The following is a 13,511-nucleotide window of genomic DNA, read 5'->3' on the forward strand; positions in this document are numbered from 1 at the left end:
AAGATAACTGGCCTCCAGTTTGCTGAACTCTAACTCCTTTTTAAAAAGGAAAGGTTACAATCACCAACTTCCAATCTAATATAATATTGTCTAAATTTAGGCAGTTCTGAAAAATTAAAAGCAATTCTTCAACTATCTCACTAACCACTTCTTTTAAGATGACAGGTTGAGGTTCATCAGGACCTAGGGACTTGTCAGCCATATCCCAACAGATTTTCTTTACTGTTTCCCTGGTTATTGCAATTTTCTCCAGGATATCCCCGTCTTCCCATTCTCTGACTTAAATATACCTCTGGAAAGTTACTTGTAATCTCTATTGTGAAGGTCAAAGTAAACCACTTTTACACTTCATCTGCCATCTCTATTTTTCATTACTAATTTCCAAACTCAGTTTCTGAAAGGATCAACATTTGCTTTGACCTTTTCTTTAAGATAGCTATAGAAACTCCTCCTGTTTAAGGTTTCCAAATATCTCTCAAAGCAAAGGATGACTAAAAAGAATTTACAAGGAATGAGAAATGTGTTTGAGACAAAGCGGCCTAAGATTGACTTGCTTGCAATAGCAATGAGTTTTAGTTTTGACAATATTTTAAATGTACTTTTTGAAATGGGCAACTTGAGATGGGTTACAAATGTTGGCCTTGCCGACAAAGTCCACATCCCATATAAAAATGGGAAACAACAAAATAGTGGTTGAATTAAAACCAGATCCTGGGTTTGCTAATGTGCAAGAACATATTGACCAGATCGCGTCTGGCAGTGATATATTACACAATTCACATTGATAGATCTAATGTCACATAGACGTTTGGGCTGCGGCATCTACAAATTCACTGGATTAACCCGACTTATACTGGTTGTATAACTGGTTTGCGTTTTGGATCAGGACTGTAACATTCTCCCATTTCTAAGTCAGAGGGCTGGAGTACAGAATTGTGTAAAACATCAAGATCATTAAGTCTGATTTTCCTTCAAACAACTAATAATTTAAAAGATGAATGAGATCCATTCTTCAGTAAGAAAACTCAACAGAACTTTCACTTTTACTCCCAAACTAACCCTTAAACTTACGGTTTAGGTTTAGAAATATCAAAACACCTACTACAATTATTACTAGGCAAAGAATTTTAAGTAGCTTCTGTACATTCTTACTAGATGTTCACAGACACAAAATAAATTACTGCATTAACTTAAAGATTTTACATTTGACAGAAAGGTTAGAATTTATACAGTATCCGGATTGCCATATCTGCTATATTAAAGTGAAAAGTATTGTACTTAAACTGTAGTATGAAAAATGTAGTCCATATATTATCTGTGTATACCACACTGGTGAATTTGCCTCTATTCATTTGGGCAATGTTTCAGTATAAGAGAAATTAGGTTTTGCAGCACAGCTCAACTCCAAAAATCAAAAATAGTGGCAGTCTTATACAGCAGTTTCTTCTTGAAGGCATTTCTGCAGTAAGATTTGATGGGTATATTCAACATCCTCCTTTCCCAAGATACGTCAATTTTGTTTAATCAGCTTTTATTACTTTTCTTTGGTTTCTAGTAATTTTTGCTCAGGTTTCAAAACTGTTTGCAACGTTCACTTGAAAGATTTTACTCAGACTGCATAGCTGTTTAAATTTTGAAACAGGTAACTGTGTGCATGTGGAAAGACAAACGAATTACGGTAATGATTCCACACCTCCCGTATAACTTTCATTAAGGACACTAAGCTGAGACACATCTTGAGAGACAAGGCAGGAAGAGGGAGAGCCATTACCTTCATACTAAATATTTTTAATTTTGCAGTGAAATATTACATATAATTCTCATATTATGATGAGTTAGAAAAGTCATACTAATTGTTAATGTGGGAAAATGGGCAAAAAGCCTTCTCACATGTAAGAAAAATTTCTTACAATTTGAAAGTTATGTTATGCAAAATTTTTCTGGACAAAATTAAAACAACAGTAGAAGGGACGAGATTGAAGGTGAGGAGGCATCCATGCTCATATCTGCCATTAAGTGGGCCATATAAAATTGAAGCACAGTTTTGAAAGATACAGTTGGGTAGTTCAAAGAAAGAGTATAGTTAGTGACAGAGCAGTTGGAAGAAGTGAGGTAACAGTTGCTCTAAATGGTGCCTTCGGCTGCTGTATCTTTTTCTCTTGCTGAACTATGCCATCCATCACCCACCATCATCAAGACAACAGCAGAAGAGGAAAAAGAAATATTTAATTGAATAAGAAGAAAAAACAGCAACATGTACAAAGCAAGGGCAGATGTAGGAGCCCAAATTATTCAACTCACTATTTGCAATGTCCTACTCATTGTGCTAGTCACTACTACTTCTTTCTGCCAAATTCACTCTACACTTCAAGATGAGAGGCAAAATAATCACTTCAGAATAACACTGATGCATGCCAAAAAAAATCTGAATCAAGTGGCTGTCAAGTTGGATTCTATTTGAGATAGCAGATAAAATGAACTTGTTTGAAAATAAAATCTAAGTTCAAACGTGGTCATTAAGTTGTTTTACCATGTGTTGCATCAAAATGTTTGAAAATAATAGTGTGCAAAACAAAAATCTTGCTCACAAGATTTGTCCTTTAACATGTGTCATTGGTCCACTTTGGATTACAAACACTACTAAAATACCACATTTTAACCAAACCACCTTTAATTTCTCATAATTCTTCCTATATGGCTAAGATCACCATCTAAGAGCCTGCATTTATGTCCTGGGGCATGAAATGCACTACATTCCACCTCAATGAAAACAGAAGTGAAACAACAGTTGTGACATTGGCAAATTCTGTACACAGGTGCGCATCAGCAGCTCTGAGATAACTTGGTGTCAGTTGTGTTTCTGCTGACGCACTCTCACATTTGAGTCAGAACACTCTGGTTAAAGCTCCAGCAACTTGAGCGCCTGATCTAGCTAGTACTTCAGTGTAATACAGAGTGCCACATTGCTGAAGGTACCCGTCTTTCATACAAAAGATCAATAACATCCTATTGTCTTCAAATAGATGGTAGTAGTTGATAGTGTATATAGCAAATTTCATTACATTAGATGTCCCTCATAAGGGTAAAATTCAGTTATTGTAACAGGAAGAACAATTTGCACACAGCAATTTCCCCACAAAGCACAACATGGTAACAACTGCATAGTTTTTCTTTCATTCCTCAATAAATATCATAAATGTTTGTTAGGAAATCAGGAGAAACTGCCCTGCTCTTCTTCTCCTCAAGGATGAAACTAATTTTTAGAGAGATGGTGCATTTGTCAAATAGCTCATTCAAAAGACAGCACCTACAATAATGCAAAACTCCCTCCATGTGCAGTTGCCAGCGTGCAGTTTGAACCTATAAACTTTCTGAACCAGGTATGCTTGCTACTATTTTAGTGTGGCTGAGAGAATGGGCAGTTTTTCTCATGGCCAAACATGTGACAAACTTTGAAAGGCAAGAGGCTTTGTCCAGATATATTTCAATGAGTGACTCCTCTGTATTAACAAATTACAATCTGGACTGGTTTAGACTGCTTGCCTTTTTAGTCATTACACTGCTTTTGACATGCACCACTTATTTCAAGCCACCTCTCACATTGAGAAGAATTTTTCACAGATTTTCTGCAGCTATTTCTGGTTGTATTTTGTGTGACCTCACTTCTTTCCCACAGCTCCTGCTGCTAATTAAGGAAAAGCAACACAAACTTTGGAGCAGTGCCAGAATCATACGCATCAGGCAAACTTTTACATGGATTGGCTCAGTAAAATGATACTTACATTGAAGATACATATTTTTCAAAAAAGTGTTGGTAAGCGTTCAAAACAAAATTTCCCTTATTTGCTATGCTATTATTCTTTCGTTTTCCTTTCCATCATCATTCCCTTTTAAACAACCCCCTTTATTACCTATTTTCTGTATTTGCTCATGAATTGTTACATCTAACAGATTCTGCATAAATGAGCTCAATCATTCTGCAGATGTTGCACATTTCAGAAATTTCTTTTGTTTCTACTTCAGATTTCCAATATCCGAAATATGTTACTTTTGAATGAGAACTCGAAGAATTAGGTTGCTAGATGACGGAAGATAAACGCGCCGGCATCGCCCCCTTGGACTGAAGGCTTGCGTTAAATTCTACAAACGTATGTTGGGGTCTTGTCGGGCTACTGAATGACAGGCGCAACCTAACATTGAACTACATTCATAAATATTTTACAGCGTTGCCTCCTTTTCTATGCACCGGGAAGATAGCTCCCGTCACATGTGCCCAGTTGTCAGAGCAAACAGAAGCAGCTTAAATAAATGACTGATAATTGCCATCTGAAGTTATCCTGCCCTCACTCGCACTGAATTCCCACCGCAACCTTCTAAAGGAATAAAACGTATTCGCCCTAACGAAGCCAATATCGCAGACGCTGAACGCTTGCAGCAGGTTTATTTCAGCTTTGCCCAACGCTTGCAGTGTTCTGGCTTTGTTGTGCAAGGCGACAGTAACCAAGAAGAAATAAATACCAATGTGGAGACGGCGGGGACCTCTCACTCCCCCAACCCCTTGCACTATCCAAACCGCATAATTTGGGTTAATTTTGCGGAGCGGGTGAAGGTAAGTCGATTGCAATCACCAGGTAAATGGAGGGAGATACCTTAAGCCAACATTCACCTCTAAATAAAGGACAAAGAACACGAGAATGAAGGATTTTTTTTTAAAAAAACCATTATCAGGACTTAATTCTAAAACCGCAGTGCGCGAGCCACCTCACTACACACCAACAAGCTGTCGGCATCACATGGGACTACCACTACTACCTGCGGATTGGTCGGATCCGTACGTGACGTTTATAGCCGGCGGCGAGCGCGCGGGCGGTTGTGGCGGCCATTTTCCGTTTCCGGAGTGTGTTCGCCACCAAACGGTTTATGTCGGCCATTTTTCCCCCCCCCCGAATGGTCAGCATTCAATCTCGGTACCGTTAGAGCATGTCTAATTTCTGCAGTTGTTGCTTGTGTTTGTCGGGACATTTACATCTGACCAAGGAGCGTTTCCCGCCTTCGTGGGAGCGGTGGCCGCCGCTTTACTAATAGGGGTAATTTCATTTGTGCTCTGTGCGGTCTTATGATTGGCCAGCGCCCCCCATCTCTCCCTGTACTGTCTCATCCTCCAACCCCTCTCCCACCTTCAGTGGTAAAATTCTGGAATCATTGCTGACTGAAGCAGCCCCAAATTTGAGATGGCGATAAACGGACTGTAGTATGAAGGCAGCTAGCGCTTTTTCTGTGCAGACTTCCATCTGGATGGATTCGTCTCTTTATTTATCTGCACGGGAGGTCTAGTGGACTCGATGCAAGTATCGTCGATCTCGGGGGGAAAACCTGTGGCTCGCTTTAATTCTATCACACAAGCTTCATCCTTAATACCCGGCGAGATTGATTCGGTTCCAACCGCCAGGACTTAAGTTCAAAACCGGTAGAACTACATCAGCCGCGTGCAGATGAGGTAATACGAGGGTTCACACTTATTTGCATTGTTTACTACAACAAAGGATTGGTATGTTGCGTTCAATGTGCAATGTGATGTTGAGAACGTGGCCTGATTGCAACACTGCTTTGTATGCGTCTGATCTAATTTTGACATTCTTTGACATAAGTGCACACCGATTATAAATGTCTCCAGGATCGTTACGCTAAATATGAATTTATATGGTTAAAGCTCATGAATAATTTTTGCAAAGATTAGATGCCTTTTTGAATTATTGAAAACAAGGGAAAGACGTGAGTCGATTATTGTATACTATTTTATGTGTAACTACATGGACAGTATCGTGTGACATACTACAGGAATTGCTGAATATGAATAAGATCCCGTTTTTTTTTTGGTTAGGGGCAAATTATCATTTACAATGTGCTAATTCCTGTATTGATGTTTTGTTTTGATGCTCCAGTCATATTATCAGATTTACTAGATGCCTTGAAGGAAGTAGTTACCTGTTTTTAATTAATAAAACATCAGTATATTAAAAATCAAATCATTTGTCTTGATGCAGTATTGGAATAGTTAGTGCAAGTTTAAAGTTGTAAGACTTTACTCTGTTTACTTGGTTTGGTGGTTTTGCCACAAACATGCAAATAGCGAAGAAAGTAATTCTTTATATGGTTTACTTGTCTGGTAACTTTACTTCCTTTATTACTTCCCTGTGGACTATGGGTACCAGTGAGCCCACTTGATACTGGTACGACTGAACCTTTCAGACTGCAGATGGCATCACTGTCAGCTGAAGTTTTGTGTGTGTAATTTCAACATGAATCTCTAGAAAGTGAACCAAAAAACCTTATAATTTATTCTATATCTTTCAGTTCAGGGACATTGAGGCCAATTATAGCGCCACATTTTGGATAGATTGCTTTACATGGCCTCAGGATTGAATATGAAACCTTCTATTAATATGGCTGTGCTACATTTGACTGAATTAGCTCAGTGAATCAGAATGTTAGGATGATTGTCTTGTAATAGTGTTTTGATATTCTGTCATTCAAATTAATAATGGCACATCTGAAACCAGGTAAAATAGATAACACGATAATAAAATGTGAGGCTGGATGAACACAGCAGGCCAAGCAGCATCTCAGGAGCACACAGGCTCTCTGATGAAGGGTCTAGGCCCGAAACGTCAGCTTTTGTGCTCCTGAGATGCTGCTTGGCCTGCTGTGTTCATCCAGCCTCACATTTTATTATCTTGGAATCTCCAGCATCTGCAGTTCCCATTATCTCTGAAAATAGATAACACCACAGATTTCTCAAATTACAAAATATTCCCCAACTACTTACAAAAATGGTCTATCTGGTGAATTTGAAAATTGTAGACCAATTGCTTTGGAATGTTGGATATGTCACTTGTTCAGCTGGCATAACTTTTAAAAACTAGTTTGGTGAAGTATTGAGAACAAAACTGTTGTCGTGATCAACATAGTTTCCAGTTGTCATGATCAACATAGTTTCCAGTTGTCATGAGAAAGGGATTAAATTACAGAATATGACTTTTAATGGCTTTAAGTAGCTTGTAATAAATGTGAGATTTTTAAAGAAAGTTCATGGCTTGAGTTTGCAAATAAATTGATAAAGGATTGAGTTTGTGAAATTCATGAATGTTGGTTTATCAATCTGAATAATTGAATTTGGTAACAGAACATGCTGGAAATACTCAGCAGGTCAGTCTGTACTCATTGGAGTTTAGAAGATTGAAAGGCGATTTTCATTGAAACACATAGGATTCTTTAAGGAGTTGGACAGTAAATGTTGGAGGGATGATTCCCTTCATGGGAGACTAAGGGAGCAGAGTGCTCAGTCTTGGAATAAAGAGGTGCCAATTTAAGTTGAGATAAAGAGGAATTTCTTCTGAGGGTTGAGAGTCTTTGGAACTCCTTGCCTGTAAGAACTGGGGGGAGGGGGCATAGTCCTTTTGTATATTGGAGTTTGAAATCATAGATTCTTCTTGCTAAGTAGCTTGAATCGAGGGTTATGGGAAGAGGGCAGGAATGAGGGTTTGAAAAATGTTGGAACAGCCATGATCCTTTCAAATGGCAGTTGGTTTGAAGGTCAGATAGCTTTCTCCTGTTCCTATTTCTTATGCATCTAATGGTCAAGAAGCTTGTGTGGAGAGAAACAGTTAATGTTTAGCTCAATGATTGTTCATTTGTAGGTGAATCAGGAGCAACTTATTGTTTGTTTTCAGTTGTAACTAATGTGAAGGTACAGAACTCTTTGTTGTGCACCTGTGAGAAACCTTTCAAGGTTTAGAGATAACATAGTGCAGAGCTGGAGGAACACAACAGGCCAGGCAGCATCAGAGAAGCAGGAAAGTTGACGTTTCGGGTCAGGAGAAGGATCCCGAACTGAAATATCAACTTTCCTGCCCCTCTGCTGCCTGGCCTGCTGAGTTCCTACAGCTCCACATTGTGTTATTTATGACTCCAGCATCTGCAGTTCTTACTACCTTTTCAGGGTTTTGAGACAGTTTTTAATCCTTGGGATGTTGTGTACCAGATTTGTTGCGCACATTAATATAGTCACTTCAACACATTCCGTTTCAATTTCAGATACTCCTTTCAGTATTAACAACAGAAATTATTAACCCAGTTTCTTCTTCCCCTCAGGACTTGAGTGCATATGGAAAGAGGAAATCATGCAATGTGATTTGTATTAACAATTATTCCATTCTATTTCCTATAACTTGTGTGGCGCTGTCTTGTTACCTTTGAAAACAGAACGTAAGGCTATCACCCTTTAAAATTCCTCTGTTTGATTAGATGTTACAAATCTGGAGAAATATAGGGTAAGCTACCCGTGGAAAAATTATTTCAGATGATGGATAAATGTATGGTGTACATGCCACAAGAAGAAAATCTAGATTATTGGAGAGGATACATGCTATACCGTACTTTACATGAAATAATTTGAAAGTGACTCTGCTGTTATTGGAATAAATCATTCCTGATTTGCTTAGCATGTGGTACATAAATTAAGTTTACATAAAACAACAATGGAAAGGTACTGAAAGGTAATTTTCAAGAGTGAAAACATATCAGTTTCTCAAATTTGTGATCACAAGTCACCTAGCAGCATCCAGTTAAGTCTTATTCATTATTCTCATAACTTTTTCGTTAGTTATTTAAACATTACTTATAGAGTATCTTTAGCACTAAATTTCTCCGGTTTGCAGGATTTTGTTTCCTCAAATGAAATTTTTACGCTTTTACCTATTTGCATCTTCATACAGTTCATTTTGTAATTTGGACTGTTCCAGGTTCCGATGCCCTTCCCAATTTGATATCATTTTCACATTGGTCAATTTTTCTAAAATTCTGATTCTAAGTTAAAGTTGTCCGTCTTGGATCCCTGGAGTACTCCAGTCAACACTTTTGATCAAATCTGAATACAAAATATGTAACTGAGCCTTTCAAGTAAAAGTGTATCTGTAAAATACTGTAGTAATCATATTGATACTCAAGTGATGAAGATTAAATAACTTTGGTGCTAATCTGCAGAAATTAGGATCCTTTATGGGATTATTTATGATTATGTATTTATCTAATACAAAGCAATGATTTTTAAAGCATTTTTAGAAAAGCAGGAAAATTTATTTTTAAAGCATCTATCAAATTGATCTTGTGTTTACAGAATCGTTCAATTTTGGATTGCTGTCTCAAATTCATCTTCTAAGCTACTGTGTTTCATATTTGGTTTGGGGATCCCGATGAACACTATATTTGTCTCAAGTTTGACTTGTGTATTTGTAAATGTAAGAAGGCTCTTTTTATTTTGTCTCCAGTAATAGTGTCTAATGAAGAGATCCCAGGAGCTGTGGGTGTGGGTTAATGTAAGTCAGTTTCTTATGCCGTCGCCCCTTTAAATTGATGCATTTAATAAGCTGTATGAATCATTGTCAACAGGGCCACAAGTTAAAGAGATGATTGGCTCCTGGGATCTGGAACCATGCCAAGGAAAAAAACAAATACTGTGAGATATTCTGGAGTTCTTTTGCTTTTGGAACGGGGTGAAACTGTAACACTTTTCCTTAGGTGGGATGTATTTTTAAGGTGTACTGAGACATTTGAGTTTTACTTAACCCACTGTTCTGAAAAATAATCAGTTATTGCAGAAACCTGTCATTCATTTGTATGGACAGTTCCAGTTTAACCTTTTGCTGACAAATGAGGTTGTGTATGAAATTTGTTGAACAATTGGAATTTTAATTAATTCCTTTTAGAACATAAACCTCCTGATGAAGTTAATGGCACTTCTAATTTGACACTTCTTTTGTGGGGGGGGGGGGGGAGCGATAGAAAACAAGTTAATTTTATAAATAAAAGCAGAAAATGCTGCAGAAACTCAGCACGTCAGGCAATATTTGTAGAGAGAAGCAGAGTTAAAGTTGTGAGTCCATTGACCCTTTATTAGAACACTCAAGTTCTGCACACATACATAGACACAAAAATAACATGGGTATTATGGACAGATGACAATACAGGAAAGCAGTCAGTGGTCCCTCTCCACAGGGTTTACTGAGATGATCTTTTTGATCAGAACACTGGTTGAGCTACCACTGTGCTAGGTGGGACAGGCTTTAAACAGAATTTAGCAATTCAAAATTAGTCATCCATAGGTACAGTGGGCCGCCAGCAGCACCAGAATTGTGTTAAACTAGCAAAAATGGTTTAAAAAGTGGCGATTGGGCTGATGGAGAGCTCAAAGAATGATTGCAACTTTAAGCTGAGAAGTGACTGCTACAATCAACAGTATTTAGTGAAATTGCATGTTGTGTAACTGAGTTCAGGGTGGGCAGAGGCCTTCACCGTTGCTCAAAGGACAGAAATTTATAAAAATAGGGGTTCAGAAGATAAAACTAGTCAGATTTGCAGACGTAATCGCACAACAAAAGATGTACAGATATTAACAAAATAAATAAAGTGGTGAAAACTTTGGTCTTCATACTAATTTTAATTCCAAATGTTCTGAAGAATGGTAGAAATGGATAGTGAAAATGCGGAGATCACATTTCAAGTATTTGAGACACTTCTTGTCAGAAAATAATTGTCATAAAGAAAACTAAACTAGAATTGAAGATGTAAGACTAGTCGCCTAACATGTGAGAATTACTCAACCGTGACTGATTAAAAATCTTAAAGAATTTTCATGATTATGATTTGGAGTGCCTCATTGTAAATGACTACAAATCTGGATGTTAGGAGAAGCGAACACAAAGGCTGGAAAGTTGCTGAGTGTGTTTCTAGAGAAGGATAGAATCAGCTCTGTTAGAGAGAGAATGATGCAAAATTGCTTTGAATAGTGGAGGAGGAAAGATGGTTACTGAATATAATCAAGAAAAGCCAACATGATTGGATTGGCTATATTTACAGGCATGAGAACGTACTGAAGGAGGTGACTACAGGAAGGTTAGGGGGATGTAGACAAAGTGGAGGAGAAAGAGTATTGGGGGGGCCGTAATTGGATGGTTGCTTGACCACAAAAAGAGACGTCTACTGACAGGAGTAGAGTGAAGTCAGGAAATACATGTCCATAATGTTTTATTTTGAATTAATCTGGTACAAGTTCTCTTTCCTTTTAAATTAGCTACCAGAAGTAGAATGATGGCAAGCGGGTGCAAAAATAAAAGTTGAGGCAGAGGATCAGGCGTGCTTTTATAAATGTCAGAGAATGCTCTAAGACCCATGCGATTCCTGCTATTCCTTTTAGACATTTTTATTGTCTGTCCTTGATGCAGTTATTGAGTCCTGTGATACTTTAAGGTTCATGTATTAAGGGTGACTGTTTTGTGTTTGCTGGAAAAAAAAATGCATGAAACTTGTGTTTTGACAAATTGTCATGTTGGGAAGCAATTCAACCAGACAGTTTTGATGTAAAATGGGGAGCCGTGGAAGAACAGGAAGACCAGAAAAATAAGATATCTTTTGATTAAAAATAATGGATGCTTTCTGAGGTTACGTTTCAAAGAATAATCCAGGCTGTAATTAAGTTGGAAGTTATTGTGAGAAAATCTTGATCTTTTATAAAGTCAATCAGGATTGGAAAGGGACAAATAGATTTCGTATTTTAAATAGCTAAATTCCAACATTGATAAATTATATAACTTTTAAAGCAAATCCAGAAATAGAAGAAAAATGTACCTTTCTACTTCTGGCACGTCCTAATGGACTGTGGGGTGCTGATCCCCATTGGGCTTTGTGTCCCCTCCCGGGGCAATCATTTGTTCCTAACTGTGTTTTGGTTGGAGCCTTCTGGCAGCTTTTTAGGCAGACGTGGTTCTCCTGCATGGACACTGGGGCTTACTCGAGCCACTGATTGGTAATGTTGCACTGGTTGGTAGTATGGCCTTGATCTTCATCTCCCAACACTTATCATCCAAGAGATAGGAGTGATTTCAGCTGCAAGTGTGGCTTAAAGCCAATGTGGCAATATGGGGAAGTTGCTTAGTTTTGTTTGGGCTGGAGAACTAATTCACTTGGTTTGGCAGAGAGACTTTATTGTGTCTGGGGAGGTCCTAGTTGGCATGTAGATCAGAGATGGAATCGCGAGGCAAATGGTTTGAAGTTATGCTGTGACCAGTTTTGGTCCTCTTTATTTTAAGAATTGATATTATTTCATTGGAGGCAGTTCAGAGAAGGTTCACTCAATTGATCCCCGCTAGGAACTTATGAACAAAGCCTTATGAATAAAGATTAAACAGGTGGGAACCTTCATTGGAATTCAGAAGAATGAGCTCTTATTTCAATAATATATAGCATTGTTAAGATGCTTGACAGAGCACATACTGAGAAGATGTCTCCCACTCATGGGAATTTCTAGGACCAGAGTTCATAGTCTCTGAATTAATTGGTGCTGATTTAAGACTTGAGATATGGAGGAATTTCTTCTCTCAGATAACCAGTAGTCTTTGGAATTCCTTGGCACAGCAAGCTGTGGGAGCAGAGTCATTTTGTTTATTTAAGGCAGGGATAGATTCGTTTTGATCAGTAGGGGACTTGAAGGTGATGGGGAAAGGACAGAAAAGTGGACCTGTGGACTGTTAGAACAGCCATGATCCTCTTGAATGGTGGAGCAGGTTTGAGGGGCCAAACATTCTGTTCCTATATCTTTACGGTTATTGGCCAGCAGCAGGCAATAACCTTTGAAAACGGGAGCTTCATGGTACAGAAGTCTGGCAATGGTGTGGTACCGACAGAGGCCGCAAGTTGGAAGCCAGGGCAGGGGGAGCAGTCTCAAGCAATTTAGCTTGGCTAAGCCAAGTAAATTGGGTACAATGAAAGATGTTAAAATAAATCCTGTGATGCTTAACACAACTTAACAGCTTTTAAGAGAGACAGCATCTAATGAGGACTTTCCCCATCTGTTTAAAGATATTGTATGTATCTGGGGTTGTCTGCATTCAAATAAACAGATTGCAAATCATAAACTGGTTTCAGAAACTGAACTTAGTATATGATGTTTACTGAATTGCTTTTCATTTCATTTTCTCGCATGCTCTGTTGAAATTCAGAATCCAGTGCTGCTTATTTATTTATTTGAATGCTGAACGCACATCTTTGCCACAGCTCTGATAATTCATTATGCTTTGTGCAAAGAACAGAAATTGTTGGAGAAACTCTGCAGGTCATAGAATCATACAGCACAGAAACAGACCCCCCAGTCCAACTTGTTCATGCAGATAAGATTTCTTAAACTAGTCCCATTGTCTGCATTTGTCCCATATACCTTTTAAAGCTTTCCTATTCATGAACCTGCCCATACATCTTAAATTTTGTAACTGTATGTACCTGCATCTCCCACTTGCTTTGGCACTTCATTCCATGCCAGCTTCTATGTGGTGAAAGTTGCCCCTCAGGTCTCTCTCTCTCTTTTTTTTTTCTAAATCCTTCTCTCTCTTTAAACCTATGCTGTCTAGTTTTGCATTCCCCTATAGTTGTTTTTGCTATTCACCTTGTCTGTGCCCCCCATG

The 13,511-nt window shown here is 38.3% G+C and overlaps 1 protein-coding gene across 9 annotated transcripts in view; it reads left to right on the top strand.

Annotated features, from left to right (window-relative positions):
* The first annotated feature begins 4,861 nt into the window (after positions 1–4,861).
* The window catches only part of znf618 (zinc finger protein 618), a 228,833-nt gene continuing 220,183 nt past the window's right edge, over positions 4,862–13,511 (top strand). For all 9 annotated transcript variants that reach the window (XR_009442777.1, XR_009442776.1, XM_059638340.1 and 6 more), the window contains exon 1: positions 4,862–5,497. The gene's annotated coding sequence lies outside the window, so the exon portion shown is untranslated. The remainder of the gene's footprint in view (positions 5,498–13,511) is intronic.

Source organism: Stegostoma tigrinum, chromosome 29 (assembly GCF_030684315.1).
Source record: "Stegostoma tigrinum isolate sSteTig4 chromosome 29, sSteTig4.hap1, whole genome shotgun sequence".
NCBI classification, from domain to species: Eukaryota; Metazoa; Chordata; class Chondrichthyes; order Orectolobiformes; family Stegostomatidae; genus Stegostoma; species Stegostoma tigrinum.